Source organism: Lactuca saligna, chromosome 7 (assembly GCF_052625555.1).
Source record: "Lactuca saligna cultivar CGN05327 chromosome 7, ASM5262555v1, whole genome shotgun sequence".
NCBI lineage: Eukaryota > Viridiplantae > Streptophyta > Magnoliopsida > Asterales > Asteraceae > Lactuca > Lactuca saligna.
The window spans coordinates 142,371,798-142,385,744 of NC_136423.1; the positions used below are offsets into that span (position 1 = coordinate 142,371,798).

Consider the following 13,947-nt stretch of genomic DNA (forward strand, 5'->3'; position numbering starts at 1 on the left):
CGTAAAAACACAGATAAAACCGTAGAAGATTCTAACACGCCTAAAAAATCACCTTTTAAGAATCTCAAATCGGTTTTTAGTAAGATGAAGGGAAAGCAAGTGGGAGAATCCAGAAAAGCACCGAAAGACGAAAGCATTTACGAAACATAAGAGGAAGAAAGCGACAACGAATCGGAAAAGGAAGCAAACAAGAAAGTGATCCCGAAAACATCATGGCGAACATTGAAGCCATTTCCATTGCGGCATACAAGAAAAGAGTTCATGACGATACTGGTTTGGGCCTTGTGCAACTCATCATACCAGCCACTGCCACATTTGAACTTAAGGGGCACATCCTTGCTGCACTAAAGGAGATTCCATTAACCGGAAAAGATCATGAAGATGCCTACAAGCATGTTGATGAAGTCAATGACATCACCGACTACAAAATTCCAAATGTTCCAAGAGAAACGGTGTTGTTGTGAATGCTTCCGGTTACCTTCAAAGGAGTTGTAAAGGATTGGCTAAAGGCACTTCCACCAGGTGCAATTACTACATGGTCAAAAATACATGAGGAATTTTTGGAAATTTTTTGCCACCATACAAGGTAGTGAAGCTCAAAAAGGGCATTTCTAATTTTGAACAACAAATGGGGGAGTCGCTATTTGAAGCATGGGAGCGCTACAAGGGCCTATTTCAAAATTGCCCTTAAAACGACCTAAATGTGCAACAAGAAGTTTCTATCTTTTACGATGGGGTGAATGTCACGACTAGGAAACTCCTTGATTCTCAAGGAACCTTAACGAAGAAAAATCCTATTGAAATCAAGGAGCTCATTGAAGAATTTTCTAACCATTCTAGAGAGTACCATAACATGCAAAATGATGTAACAAGGGGTCGGCAAATTCAGCTTCAAAAGACATGTCGGCGATTTTAGCAATGTTGCAAAATATGGATAGAAGGATGCCTAAGATGATCAAACAATCCATGATATAAGATTTAAGTGTGAAAACTGTAATGGACCACATTTGACCAAAGAATGTGATCTTGATGAAAATGGAAACCGAAAGGTTCAAGCTTTTTACTTGAGCGGTGATCATTATGATGAAGATTGGAGAAAGCCCAAGAAGAAGTGGTTACCTTATGATGAATACAAGAAAGCCAAAGAATAGAAGTATGAACAAAAGGAAGAGGCTTTTCCCAATGTGAGGAATCAGCTCCTAAAAAGAAGCCTGATTTTGAGTTAATGCTTACCCGTTTTACAGTTGCATCTGAAAAAAGGCATGAGGAAACCGAAGCAACAATTATATAACAACAAAATTTAATGAGGGATTAGCAAACTCTACTAAAAAACCAGCAAGTTTCCATCTTGAACATCGAAAAACAACTTGGGAAACTAGCTAAACAATTTAATGAAAGATCATCAAGAGGACTTCCACGAAATACCGAACAAAACCTACAGGGAGCTCACATCCAAGCTATAACAACTAGAAGTGGGAATATTGTTACCCATATGACTCCCATTGACAGAAACTGAAAGGACCTTAGATCTAACAATTTATCAAACAATGACTATCAACAAGAACAACAAAGTTTCACAATGAACTTTCACTAAGAATAATAATCTCACAAAGAGATTATCGAATGCACAAAGCGGCTATTAGGGTTTGTGAAAGATTAGTCTCACAAACGTGTACAAAAGACTATATATAATTAATCTAGGAAATCCCTACAAATCAGGGATATACTAGCTAATTAATAGACGATAACTATGGAAACAAGATAAGTACTAAATTTGTTACAAAATGTTGAATATAAAACTATATATTGAACAACTGGTATGCTGACGCTGATGCTGACGCTGGGTTATGTGCTGACGCTGAGTGATCAGTTTCAAACATCATCATATTATAAGGTTCGACCTTACAGAAACAACCTGGATGTTGATCATGGAAAGTCAAATAAAATAAATTGAACAATCGCCACGACGTGGTAGGAATCTGAAAAGAAAATTCGTGAACCCGTTAAGCCATACTGCCCACTATGTAACGCCCTGTTCCAAATCACTTTCCAAATTCGGGACTGTGGCCTGAAGATGGGTTATCATATTAGGGCCTTTGGAAAAGAGAGATCTAGAACCATTTAGGTACAAACTATGTAATTTAGGCGATCCAGGAGTTTGGGTTGTGTCTTGGAGCCAAGGGGTATATCGAAAAAGTGGAAGTTCAATCTCTACACTCCCAAGACCTCTGAAAACCCTGATCTCATCCCCCATTGAAGTTCTTGGTCATTTTGGTATTATTCAAGAGATTTAGGAGGCTTTGAAGCTCATTAAGGAGAAGAAGATCATTGGCGGTGCATTGGTTAGCTTCTTGGCTTCATCATTAGATACTTGTGGAGTTTTTGGACCTTTGTAAGTCCTCAAGCTCATCCCTTTCCTTTCCTTGATTGCTAGATCTAAGTTTCCATGAATTTTATGGCTTGTAATGTTGGTTAGCATACATGGAATCCATAAAGTTGGCAACTTTATGGATCATGGTGGTACCTTAAGCCTTATAAGTCGCATATCTGGATTTTGGTCATGATTTTGGACTCCAACTTTTATTCTTGGACCTTTTTACTTCATTTTGACCCAATTTGGTGTTTAAGTCATGTATTGAACATATGTGACAGAAAAGGTTCGATTTTTATGGCCCTTGAGGTCAAGGAAAACCCTCTAGACGATCCCATGTTAAGGCTTAATGGATTAGGAGCTTAATGCTCCATTTTGGTCAGATGTGGACTCACGACGTGAGGAATGAAGCCTCACGACATGAGAACATATTCAAGGAAGTTCCTTCACTGAAGCCACAACCTCACGATGTGAGCATAAAGAGCTCACAATGTGAGCAGCCCCTGTGTAAGTTTTGGACTCTTTGATTGTGGGCTTGCTTGGTATTGGACTTGTCTTTTGGTTTGGCTCATAATGGGCTAAGGATTTTAGAGTAATGGACTTCTAGTTGGGCTTGCCTTGATAGGCTTGCCCTAATGGGCCTTAGATGATGAATTGGGCCTTAGTAGGCCCAATGTAGTTAGGCCTTGATTGGGCCCAATGGGCGTGGACCTTTGAGCCATCGGAAAGTCATTGGTTCAGAATAGTAAATGGGCTTTTGGGAAAGGCCCATGTTAGGGTTTGGGCCCAATTTAGAAAATTGGGCCATTGGTGGGTTATTAGTGGGCTTGGGAAATCTACCTAGTATTTGGCCTTTCATGTTATGGATTTGGGCCTGTATCATGGACCAAATTAGATCCGGGGTAAAATGGTAATTTTACCCTAAGAAGGATTATTGGTTTTTGACTGAGTGTTATTCTGATGATTAGTAGCTTGGGGGGGTGGAGAGATTAGCAGTTCGGGGATCTGCCAGCTAGCAGCCAGAGGTTTATCCGTGGGATTCTACATTCAGCTTTGCGATGTGAGTTTTCTCTAGTAGGAACGGGTCGAAGGCACCAATGCCGGCCCATTTATGTATGTTAGTGTATACCAGATTTAGATCTGATGTCGGGGTTAGCCCAATGTAGTTTATATGTTCTTGATTTTGGTCCGATGTCAAGCGAGGCCCGAGGAAGGTTCATATGCATGTTTCCGAACTACGGTTCGATGTCGGGTGGTACCTGAGGAAGGAATGCATGTTTAGTTATACTTGTTGTCTTTATGATACTTGTATGTTCCTGGTAAGGATATGAGTTTGGGCGGGGGCCCGTATCTCATCACTAGCCGAGTGTGGACGGGGTTCCATATCTTATTATTAGAAGAGTAGGGGCGGGGCCCAAGATAGGCGAAGCCTTGAGTCTAACAGTTATAGTATAACGATTGTATGTTATGTACTAGTTTGATTATGATTATATCTTTGTATGTACATAGCGGGTGGGGCCCAGAGACAGGAGGGGATTAGTAGAAACAAGTTTGTGTATCGAGCGGGGCTTGATGCCAGATTTGTTCGATGCCGGGCGGGGCCCGAGGTAGCAGGCTAGGCCCAATGTTTGCAGTATGTGATTGTGTGTATGGTATGTGGTAGTTTGGGGAGACTCACTGAGCTTCGTGCTTACAGTTTTTAGTTTTGGTTTCAGTTACTTCTAGTAGCAAGGGAAGAGCTCCGAATGATTGCATGACACACACCATAACTTTCAGCATGGGATGATTTACTCTGATATTTTGACATATGATTTTGATACAATATTTTGTTATGGTGATTTGAGATACATTACTTATTTTTTCATGGTTTTTATGGATAATTAAAATGAAAATTTTGGATCGTATTTTAGGATGTTATACACCATTACCCTTCCCAAAGAGAAATCCAAGAAAAGAATGCTGAAGACTACCTGAATTTCATAGATCACATAAAGTCTCTTGAAAAACATTCCGTTCCTTAAAGCTTTGGCCCAAATGCCAAAATATGCAAAGTTTCTCAAAGACCTCCTAACTAACCGAAAGAAGATGGAGGGGTTGTCAAGGGTAGTGCTAAATGAAACTTGCTCAGCTGCGATGTTGAATATGCTACCAAAGAAAATGGGTGATCCAGGAAGCTTGATACTACCATCCCAATTTGGAAATCTAGCTACAAGCCATTCTCTAGCCGACTGGGGAGCAAGAGTGAATCTAATGCCATACTCATTCTTCAAGAAGCTTCCTCTTCTCAAACCTAGACCGGTCTGCATGGTCATCCATTTAGCTAACAAGACAATGACCTTTCCAAGAGGTATTTATGAAGACTTACTAGTAAAATTTGACAAGTTTGTTTTTCTCGCAGACTTTATTATTTTAGACATGGAGGAAGACAAACAAGTCCAAATTATTCTAGGAAGTCCATTTTTTAGGACCTCTCGAGCTTTAGTTGATGTAAGAGAATCCAAGCTAACTTTTTGAGTTTGAGAAGAAGCAGTCACTTTTGGAGTAAATCGAGAAATCCAACATTCAAGGATAAGTAACGATACGGCTTTTTTCAGTCGATGTGTTTGATGAATTACTTGATAAAGAGCTTGGCGGATGGAAAGAGAAGGAAACCGAGGGTGTAACGACACAATTTTTAAAGGAAATTTTTCATGTTTTATTAGTCAAAATACATTTCCATAATCCACAAAATTCAAGTACAATTGTTTTCAAAGCCCGTGTTAAATACAATTTTATTTTCAAAACATCAGAGTGTCACATGAAATGTTTGAGAGAGTGCACGCCGCGCCATCAAGCCTTGCCCTTGCCCTAGGTCTCAGAAGTACCTAAAACAAATTCACAAATTGTAAGCTAATGCTTAGTGAGTTCCCCAGAGCCTATCGTACATACAATCCACATAACACATATCATATTAGCCATAGAAGCTGCACATATCACATAAGCCATACATACCAACATATAAGGAAGCCGTGGAAACCCTCCAGGGTCTTACTCTGGGGGCCATTAGAGCCCCTACATGGTCTTAGCCCAATGCATCGGGAACCCCCTGAGGTCTTGACCTAGGATGCCAGGGAAACCCTCTAAGGTCTTACACCTAAGTGCCTATCGGGAACCCCATGAGGTCTTGACCTAGGATGCCATGGAAACCCTCCAAGGTCTTATACCTAAGTGCCCCGGGGACCCCCCGAGGTCTTCCATACAAGTATTATAGATACAACTAGCATATCACATATCACATAATCCACTAGCACATACGTAGCTAATAATGGGTCGACCTTGGTGCCTTCGACCCATTGGTATGGTGAGGAGACTCACCTCTTACGAATACTGAACTAACAAGCTAGAATCAGATATATGCCACATGTCGCTCCATCTTAACTGCCTGTAAGCATCATAAGATAGACTTGTCATAATCCAAGAATTACCCTCAAAGTCAACCATGGTCAAAGTCAAGATCAACAATCAAAGTCAATAGTTCATGTTGACCTCAACTCGTCGAGTGCATCTAGCGACTCATCGAGTTCCTACTGTGTCTACACAACCTGATCAAACCCTAGCCAAATCACCGAGTTGTTTCCTCAACTCGACGAGTTCACTTGATATTCAGAAGGTAGGGAAACCCAACCGACTCGTCGAGTAGCTAGAGCAACTCGTTGAGTCCTCCTCCCTGTTTGTTTACTATGATGATTCACTGAATGCAGGGAATCCAGAGCTTAGATCTGAAACCCTAAGGTGTCCAGAGGGATAAAGTTTCCAACTTTTCCCTCTATAACCACTCCAAATGCTCTATGGTCCTTATCCAGAGCTGGAAAGGTCAAAGTCTTGTCATGCATTCCAAAAAATTTAGGGATCTGGAATCCCTCCTTTGAAGAGGAGTTTCTAGTACTCAAAACATTCTAAAGATGGAGGCTTTATGGACATGCACGTCCAATGCATGTCTTTAGGTGAAAATGGCCAAAAACGGGAAATTATGCTCTAAGACTCTTGTATGGCTTCCTTATTTGATCAAAAGCTAGATCTATCCTACCTTGGGACTATTTTACCCTGGAGATTCATAAAGTTGCAAACTTTATGAACCCCATGCATGCAATCAATGGAAATGAAAGAAAATGAAGAGTAAACTCAAGATCTAGCCATGTCCTAAGATAAAATTTGAATCTTGGGGACTTACCACAGTCCACAAAGTGGTCAAGTTGAAGAATGACGACTTAGTTTGCCGGATCTTCTTCTTCTTCTTCTTACTATTTCCTTCTTTTTAAACTTCACAATACACTCTAGCACATCAACTGAAAGAGAATGGGGGTTAGGGTTTTGCACAGACGTACATAGGGTTTGGAGACTGATAGAGGGTCAGCCTCAAGGTCCTTAAGGAGATTATATAGGGTGCAAACCTTGGGATTAGGGTTTTCTTACTTCAGATCCTAATCGCCGAGTCAATACTTCCAACTCGTTGAGTAGGTCCTAACCCCGCGTCCATGAGATGGCCTATACTTGGCGAGTTGGGGCAACTAGACTTCTTCCTCGAAGTCTGCTGCCCTAAAAAAATATGGGTAGTGATCTCACATCTCATCCCAGGTCCACTCGGAGCCCTTGCGGTGTTGCCATTGTACCTTACCAACTTCACTTCCTTGTTTCGATGAACTTTGGTCTTCTTATCTAGAATCGCAATAGGCCTCTCGACGTAGTTCAAGATCTCATCCACCTGAATGTCATCCAGAGAAACGGCTGTGGACTCATTAGTGACACACTTCCAAAGCTGTGACACATGGAAGGTGTTATGAATCCGGCTAAGTTCATCCGGCAGGTCAAATCAATATGCTACTTTTCCCACTCGGGCCGAAATCTTGAAAGGACCAATATATAGAGGTCCCAACTTGCCCCTCTTTTGAAATATGATGACCCTGTTCCATGGTGACACTTTGAGTAGTACAAAGTTCCCCACCTGGAATTCGAGATATGATCGCCGTCGGTCAACATAACTTTTCTGTCAGCTTTATTCGATCCACAACCGGTCGTGCACCTGCTGAATCAGTTTGGTTGTCTTTAGCACTATTTCGGTGCTCCCCATGACCCGGTGTCCAACCTCACCCCAACAGACTGGGGTTCTGTACCTACATCCATACAACATTTCAAATGGAGACCCAATCGATACTGGCATGATAACTGTTAATATATGAAAACTCTGCCAGTGGAAGGTATGTATCCCAACTCCCTCTAAAATCCAACACACGTGGTCGCAACATATCCTCTAAAATCGTCCTCTCGCTCTGGCCATATGTCTGGGGGTGGTATGTTGTACTAAAATGCAGCTGAGTTCCCATTTCTTTATTGAACTTCTTCCAAAACATAGATGTAAAACGAACGTCCCTGTCAAAGACTACCGATACTGGCACTCCGTGTCTAGCCACCACCTCTCGCATATAAATGTTTGCCAACTTTTCAGCGGATATAATCTCTGAGTCGGAATAAAGTGGGCACTCTTTGTCAGTATGTCTACGATCACCCATATGGCATCCACACCCCTCACCGTCCTCGGTAACTTCGTAATGAAGTCCATAGGAATTTCTTCCCACTTCCATATGGGAATGGGTAATGGCTGAACATTGCCATGAGGCCGCTGGTGCTCGACCTTGACCTTCCTGCAGGTCAAGCACCTCTCCAAAAACCAAGCGATCTCCCGCTTCATGTAGGGCCATCAGTAACTCAGCCTCAAATCTCTATACATCTTTCTACCCCCCCCCCCCCCCGATGTATAGAGAATTTGGACTTACGTGCTTCCTCCAATAGTTTCTGCCTCACTCCTCCAGTCATTGGTACCCATACCCCGGCCACACTGTGTCAAAAGGCCACGACTATCCTTGACAAACAAAGGATATTGTCCCTGAATTTGCTCTATCTTCCAATTCTCCTTCTTCACTCTCTCGACTTGGGCCTCCTTGATCATATCCAACAATGGAGGGATCACCATCATCCTCATACAAATGTTCCCAATCGGGGACCCCGCCGCCTTGTAACTCAAAGCATCAGCCATTACGTTGGCCTTCCCTGGATGGTATAGGATCTCACAATCATAATCCTTCAACACATCCAACCATCTCCTCTGTCGCATGTTGAGGTTCTGCTGATCCACCAAATACTTCAAACTCTTGTGGTTAGTATAGATGTTGCACCGCACTCCATACAAGTAGTGCCTCCAGATCTTGAGGGCGAACACAACTACCCCTAATTCCAAGTCGTGAGTGGGGTAGTTTGCCTCATTAGTCTTCAACTGCCTCGAGGCGTAAGCTATCACATGCCCCCTCTGCACTAGTGCTGCACCTAACCTTGAAATCGGTGTGTCACATTACACCACCAAATCGTCTAACCCCTCAGGTAGTACTAGGATCGGAGCCTCGCGTAACCTCCGTCTTAGAGTCTCAAAAGCCAACTGTTGATCTGTGCCCCACCAAAATGTCACATTCTTTTTGGTCAAGCGGGTCAATGACATAACAATCTTAGTGAAATCCTGGATAAATCTCTGGTAATAGCCTGCTAAACCCAAGGACTATGAATCTCAGACGCATTCTTTGGTACTTCCTAACACATCACTGCCTCAACCTTGGTTGGATGAACCAAAATTCCCTCCTGGTTTATGATGTGCCCTAAAAGTTGTACCTCTCGCAAGCAAAAATCACATTGGAGAACTTGGCATACAGCCTCTCCGCCCTCAGGCTCTCCAATACCCTCTCAGATGCTGTTCATGCTGCTCTTTGGTCTTAGAATACATCAGGATATCATCAATAAAAATGATCACCGACCGATCCAGTATCGGTCTACACACCCTGTTCATGAGATCCATGAATGCTGTTGGGGAATTGGTGAGCCCAAACAGCATCACCACAAACTCATAATGCCCATACCGAGTCCTGAACGTTGTCTTTGGTATATCCTCATCCCGAATCCTCATCTGATGATACCCGGACTAAAAATCAATCTTGGAAAACCAAGATGCACCCTACTGCCGATCGAACAAATCATCGATCCTCGGCAATGGATAAAGGTTCTTCACCGTTAGTTTGTTCAGCTCTCGGTAATCAATGCACATCCTGTGTGATCCATCCTTCTTTTTCACAAATAGGATCGATGCTCCCAATAGGGAACTACTCGGGCGAATGAACCCTCGGTCCAGTAGTTCCTAAAGCTGCATAGATAGCTCTTGCATTTTAGGTGGAGTTAGTTGGTATGGTGCCTCGGCTATCAAGGTGGCACCTGACACCAAATTAATGCGAAACTCCACCCGCCTCTCCGGAGGCACCCCCGATAACTCCTCAGGAAAGACATCCCGGAACTCTTATACAATTGGGATGCTCCCCGCATCCCACGTAGTCTCAACCCTCGTGTCGGAGATGTAAGTAAAAAAATCCCAAACAACCTTGATGAAGTAATCTCCTAGCCCTCGCTACTGAACAAACGGTCGGCCCCTGCGAGGCCCTTTCACCATGAATAACCAATTCTCCCCCACTTGGGGTTCGAACCCTCACCAGCTGGTGCTCACAGTCGATCATGGCCCTAATGCCCCCTAACCAATCCATCCCAACAATAACCTTTAGTCCTCGTTGCAGTATCAGGAGTAGATCAACACAAAACCTCTCCCCAAGAACATTCAGGACTCAATCCCTATATACCTTCGCAACACTCACAGTGTGATCATCTTCAATCTCTACCTCGAGCGGGGAATCCAAAGTTCCCGACATATCCTGAAACTTATTGCTAAGCGCAAGAGACACGAATGATCGGGTAGCCCCCCATTCGAACAATACATGGGCAGACTTACCATTGAACAATAAGTTCCCTATACATAAGCACAATACACAGATAAGAAATACAAATAAATATGGAGCAGGATAATAAATACGTACTAACTACAACGTTCGGCACTGCCCAAGCCTCCTCAGTAGTCAACTGAAACGCGCGGTTCTTCACCGTTGGAGCATCCGCCTTATCAGGGCGGCCATCTGTGATCCTTAGTGTGGCAGGCACAGGTACCGCCACTGCTCCTCCCCCTCCCTGCAACTTCAGACAATTGGCCCACTTGTGGCCGGTCTGGTTGCAGTGGAAACAAATCAAGCCCTTCTAAGGGCAGTCCCAGCTTACGTGGACCTGCTGACCACAAGTATAACACACCGTGCCCTACCCTCAACATGCTTCCCCATGTGATCTCCCATACTTGGCACACTGGCCCCGACCCTGCCGGCTCTTACTGGATTAGTCCAAGGTCATAGGCTTTTTAGCCTGACCTACTACTATCTGCACCTGCTCAGGGTTCCGCTTGGTGGAGAAGTCTAGCTCTATCTCCCGTTCACGGGCCTTCTATACCATCTCATTTAGGGTTTTACACCCTGTGAAGATCACAAACTCTCGGATATCATCCATCAGCATGAAATGATATCTCGTCCTCCTCATGTCCTCATTGGTGGCATATTGAGGAATCAACGATGCTCGTTCCCGAAACTTGGTAGGGATCTCCGCCACAGTCTTGGTGGTCTGTTGCAGGTCATGAAACTCCCTCACGATTCGTTGCACCTCGATCAGTGGTGCAAACTCCAGATCAAATCGCCGAACAAATTCGGCCCATGTCATCTCATCCACACTGGCTGCTCCCACCTGACTAGTCACTTCTCCCCACCAATCTTGGGGTCTATCTCTCAGTATAGATGAAGCAAAACCCACCTTCGCTGCCTCAGGGCAAGAACTTGTGCGTTGGGCATTCTCGATATCCACCACCCAGTGTCAGCTAAAAATGGGGTCCCTGACCCCGAAGAACTATGGCGCCCCACACGCCTTGAACTCCCGAAATGAGGGAGTTCGGGCCCCAACCTGGCCCACAACAATCTTGGATCTGAATGCTCTGAGCCTCTCCTCCATGATCTCCATCATACCCTCCTTTATCGTCTCAAAGATAATTGGGGTAGTGTTAAGGATGCCCCTCGTAACCTCAGTTGCGATGAGCTCTCGCGACCTCTCATCAATGGGCTCAACAGTGTCTCCTAACTCAGATCTAAATCCTAAACCTGATCCTGATCCTCCTCCAAATCTTGTCACCACCATGTTGTACTAAAATATCACAAATATAATTATCAAGATATCAATAGAGGGGATATTCCCACATTGGTCCTCATTATAGCTTCCAAATCTAACCTCGGTTCGGGTACAAGTCATATGCTTTCGGTAGTACGGGCCCAATACTACCTTCCACGCCTACCTGTACCTTTCCCCAAGGCTATACCTGATAACTCTAATTCATTCCAAAACAAACCATATCTCGTTGGCTACCGTATAGCTCAAATCCTAGGTTTCCCTAAGATTTGTTCTACCCACATCAATTAGACCAATCATAAAAGGATTCCTTTATGCATGCAAATTATATACATAAAAGGATCAAATAGACTTTCGAATAATAGATTCTACCCTAGGACCACAACCAAACAAGGAACAAGAAATAAGGCCAAGTTAATCATTCTAAGTCTACAAGCTCCTAACCATATATAATTTTAAAAGCATACACATAGCAAGTTTCATACGGTTATCACAACTCAAATATCAGTATAACTTGGCTCAGCTGATCACGCATGTTGTACTCTCTTTTTTCCATACTTTAAAAGTTTCAACTTTTATTTATTATTTTGAAAATAGTTTTTTTTTACCATTTCCTCAGTTTGAGTCCCGACACACCCGAGGGGGTGCCCGAATCCCTCAAACCAAGGCTCTGATACTAACTTGTAACGATCCATTTTTCAAAGGAAAATTTTTATTTTTGATTAGTCAAAATACATTTCCATAATCCGCAAAATTCAAGTACAATTGTTTTCAAAGCCCATATCAAATACAATTTTATTGTCAAAACATCAGTGTGTCCCACGCAATGTCTGAGAGAGTATACGATGTGCCATCAAGCCTTGCCCTTGCCCTTGCCCTTGGTGTCAGAAGTACCTGAAACAAATTCACAAACTGTAAGCTAATGATTAGTGAGTTCCCCAAAGCATACCACACATACAATCCACATAACACATATCATATTAGACATAAAAGCTACATATATCACATAAGCCATACATACCAACATATAAGGAAGCCTTGGAAACCCTCCAGGGTCTTACTCCGGTTGCCATAAGAACCCCCATATGCTATTATCCCAATGCCTTGGGAACCCCCTGAGGTCTTTACCTAGGATGCCAGGGAAACCCTCTATGGTCTTACACCTAAGTGCCTCGGGTACCCCCCGAGGTCTTGACCTAGGATGTCGTGGGAACCCTCCAAGGTCTTATACCTAAGTGCCACGAGAACCCCCCGAGGTCTTCCATACAAGTATCGTAGATACAACTAGCATATCACATATAACGTAATCTACTAGCACATACGTAGCTAATAATGGACCGGCCTTGGTGCCTTCGACCCATTAGTATGGTAAGGAGACTCACCTCTCACGAATGCTGAACTGACAAGCTAGAATCAGATATGTGCCACTTTTCGCTCCAGCTCAACTTCATGTAAGCATCATAAGATAGACTTTTCATAATCCTAGAATTACCCTCAAAGTCAACCTTGGTCAACCTTGATCAAAGTCAAGGTCAACAGTCCATGTTGACCTCAACTCGTCAGGTGCATCTAACGACTCGTCGAGTTCCTACCAAGTCCATACAACCTAATTAAACCCTAGCCAACTCACCGAGTTGTTTCCTCAACTCGACGAGTTCACTTGATATTCAGAAGGCGGGGAAACCCAATCGGACTCGTCAAGTAGCTAGAGCAACTCGTTGAGGCATCCTCCATGTTTGCTTACTATGATGATTCACCGAATGTAGGGACTCCAGAGCTTAGATCTGAAACTCTAAGGTGTCCAGAGGGATAAAGTTTCCAACTTTTCCCTCTATAACCACTCCAAATGCTCTATGGTCCTTATCCAGGGCTGGAAAGGTCAAAGTCTTGTCGTGCATTCCAAAAACTTTAGGGATCTGGAACCCTTCCTTTCTAGAGGATTTTCTAGTCCTCAAAACATTCCAAAGATGGATACTTTATGGACATGCAGGTCCAATGCATGTCTTTAGGTTAAAATGGCCAAAAAAGGGAAATTATGCTCTAAGATTCTTGTATGGCTACCTTGTTTGATCAAAAGCTAGATCTAGCCCACCTTGGGACTATTTTGCCCTGGAGATTCATAAAGTTGCAAACTTTATGAACCCCATGCATGCAATCAATGAAAATGAAAGAAAATGAAGAGTAAACTCAAGATCTAGCCATGCCCTAAGATAAAAATCAAATCTTGGGGACTTACCACAGTCCACCAAATGGTCAAGTTCAAGAACGAGGGCTTGGTTTGCTGGATCTTCTTCTTCTTCTTTTTCTTCTTCTCACTATATCCTTCTTTTTAAACTTCACAATAGCCCACAAAATGAAATAGAATGGGGATTAGGGTTCTGTACAGACGTTCCTAGGGTTTGGAGATTGATAAAGGGTCATCCTCAAGGTCCTTTAGGAGATTATATAGGGTGCAAACCCTG

The 13,947-nt window shown here is 43.2% G+C and overlaps 1 non-coding gene across 1 annotated transcript; it reads right to left on the reverse strand.

Annotated features, from left to right (window-relative positions):
• Positions 1-592: 592 nt before the first annotated feature.
• LOC145007697 (small nucleolar RNA R71) lies at positions 593-699 on the reverse strand. The gene has a single exon (XR_013663069.1). It is a non-coding gene; the product is annotated as a small nucleolar RNA R71 (small nucleolar RNA).
• Positions 700-13,947: the final 13,248 nt, after the last annotated feature.